This window comes from Lampetra planeri, chromosome 7 (genome assembly GCF_965212315.1).
Source record: "Lampetra planeri chromosome 7, kcLamPlan1.2.h2, whole genome shotgun sequence".
Classification (NCBI taxonomy): Eukaryota; Metazoa; Chordata; class Hyperoartia; order Petromyzontiformes; family Petromyzontidae; genus Lampetra; species Lampetra planeri.
This window is the reverse complement of record NC_136113.1, coordinates 13,172,730-13,174,984: the sequence shown is the minus strand read 5'-3', so window position 1 is coordinate 13,174,984 and position 2,255 is coordinate 13,172,730. Positions and strand designations below refer to the sequence as shown.

Here is a 2,255-nt window from a genome sequence, read left to right as displayed (position 1 = left end):
GACGGCGAGCCGCGGCGGACGTCATCTCCTCCGCCCCGAGGAGGAGGCGGAGGTGAAGGAGGAGCAGGACGAGGTGAAGGAGGTGAAATCACCACCGCCGCTTGATTTGGGGTCTTCGCCGTGCGAGACCGTGGAGGAACCCGGCAAGGTGATTGGATGATGGGAAAATAAAATAAATTGATTCCAGCTATTTTCAATGTCACCACTGGATGAAGGCTTCCCCGAAATGTGCCGGTCATAGGGGTTGTCTGACCAAACTACTTGATCATACTGGTGGGCAAGACCGGTTCAGATGTCACTCGCCAATGATTTTAGCCGTGACGACATGAGGATTCATAATGAATACGTATCGCCGCACCTACGATTAGCGCGGTTGGCTACGTACGGTGCGAAAGAAGTCCAACATGCGTATATAGCCAATGATTGAGATTGAGGATGATTGATATTGATGAGGGCAAATAATGATGCAGAGGAGAGTGGTGGTGGTGGTTGTCTGGGTGATGATTGTGGTGTTGGTGTTGATGGTGTTGGCAGTGTTGGTAGTGATTCTGCTGGTCATGATGACAATGGACTTCCGTGATCATTAACGCACTCTCGCAATTCATCAGTTCAACACGTGGCTCATAAACAGCTTAAGAGGAGTGCCACTCCCAAGCACGTGTTAGCAGTTTAAAGTTTGTATGTGTGTGTGTCGTCTCTACTGCATTGATTTGTGAACGTCGTAGTCTGCGTCTCTTCCTTTCGGAGTATCCCAAAAGCCCCTTTGTTCTGGCGCCTTCATCAGCTGTACCGCATGGGAAGTGCGGTGTAAATAATAATAATGACTGATCATGGTCAGTCAACGATGACCACTACTAGAACAGTGATGATGATGATGATGAGTGAGCTGATAACGACAATGATATATAATGAGTGATGTGATGACGATGATGATTATGGTGATGGTGATGATCATGGTGATGATGACGATGGTGTTGGTGATGGTGATGATGGTGATTATGATGATGGTGATTATGGTGATGATGATGGTGATGATGATCATGGTGATGATGACGATGGTGATGATGACGATGATGACGGTGATGATGATGGTGATGATTATGATGATGGTGATTATGGCGATGATGGTGATGATGTACCCCCATAGCAAGCAGCCCGTGGGCGCTTTTGGGGCAAAGGGGGTCTCCTCTCCTCGTTCCTGGGCAGCCTGAGGCGAAGGAAGGGGGCCCGGTCCTGCGAGGGGGACCCCGCGATCCCGCAGGTACGAGCTGCCAGCAGCGCTCCCTGTCTCCCCATCCCGAAATCTCCTCCATTGAAAACTCGTTATTAAATCCTTTATATTAAGTTCGCTTGCTTGCTTGCTTAGGACCGTGCAAATCTTTCGGTCGTTTTTTAACCCACTTCCCGTGATCCAATCGAGCTGACATTTTGCACACAGACTCGTTGTGCGTGACAATGAATTTTCGTGAAAAAATTTTTCCAAAATTTTACACTGTTTAGGGAATTTTTTAAAAATATTTATTTACCAATTGGTTAATGCTGGCACACAATCATCTGACCCATAGGTGGCAGCCATCTCAAGCCAGAGGACGAGAGGACTCTAGCCGCCCCGATGCCACGCATATAAAGGATTTAGAGTGAAAAACTTTGTTTTTACGGGTTAATTTTTTTTTGGAACTGCTTTTATTTTGTTGGCCTTCCCCCAGCACCTTAGATCAGCGCGGTTGGCTACGTACGGTGCAAAAAGAAGTTCAACATACACACATCCCCCCCCCACCGCCATCCAGACTCGGGGGTCGTGCCGGAACAATTGATCTATTTCAGTGGTTCACGTCTTACAGGCGGTACAGCGGAAATGTTTCTTAACAGCTTGTCTGGGTCGTAACGTGTTTCGCATTGTCCCCTCTTAGGCACAGGGTTTTTATCTGAGCACTGCAGTGTTGCTCCCAGAACCTAACACAAAAAAACCCAAACAAGAAAAAGCCCACGGTCTAACACTCTTAAAGCAGAATCTTCTGGGGAAAAAAGAGCATTGCGACTCAATATTACGTGGGGGAAACACATTGTGCGCGGCGCTGGAAAGGTGATCTGCGTCTTGATGATGTGATTGCTAAGTTATATGTGGATGAAAGTGCCACGTTCTAGAAATAAAAAGATAAATTATTACGTTGTCTTTACCCCACAGATCAGCAAGTCAGCTCCCGATTGTCTCACTCCCTGCACAAGTGGGGAACAGCCTCAGAAATCTGGCGCAC

The 2,255-nt window shown here is 47.5% G+C and overlaps 1 protein-coding gene across 1 annotated transcript in view; it reads left to right on the top strand.

The window, feature by feature from the left end:
- Nucleotides 1-1,156: 1,156 nt before the first annotated feature.
- The window catches only part of LOC144720167 (uncharacterized), a 5,614-nt gene continuing 4,515 nt past the window's right edge, over nucleotides 1,157-2,255 (top strand). The window contains exons 1-2 of the mRNA XM_078596673.1: nucleotides 1,157-1,261; nucleotides 2,186-2,255. The exon at nucleotides 2,186-2,255 is cut by the window's right edge and continues 263 nt beyond it. The gene's annotated coding sequence lies outside the window, so the exon portion shown is untranslated. The remainder of the gene's footprint in view (nucleotides 1,262-2,185) is intronic.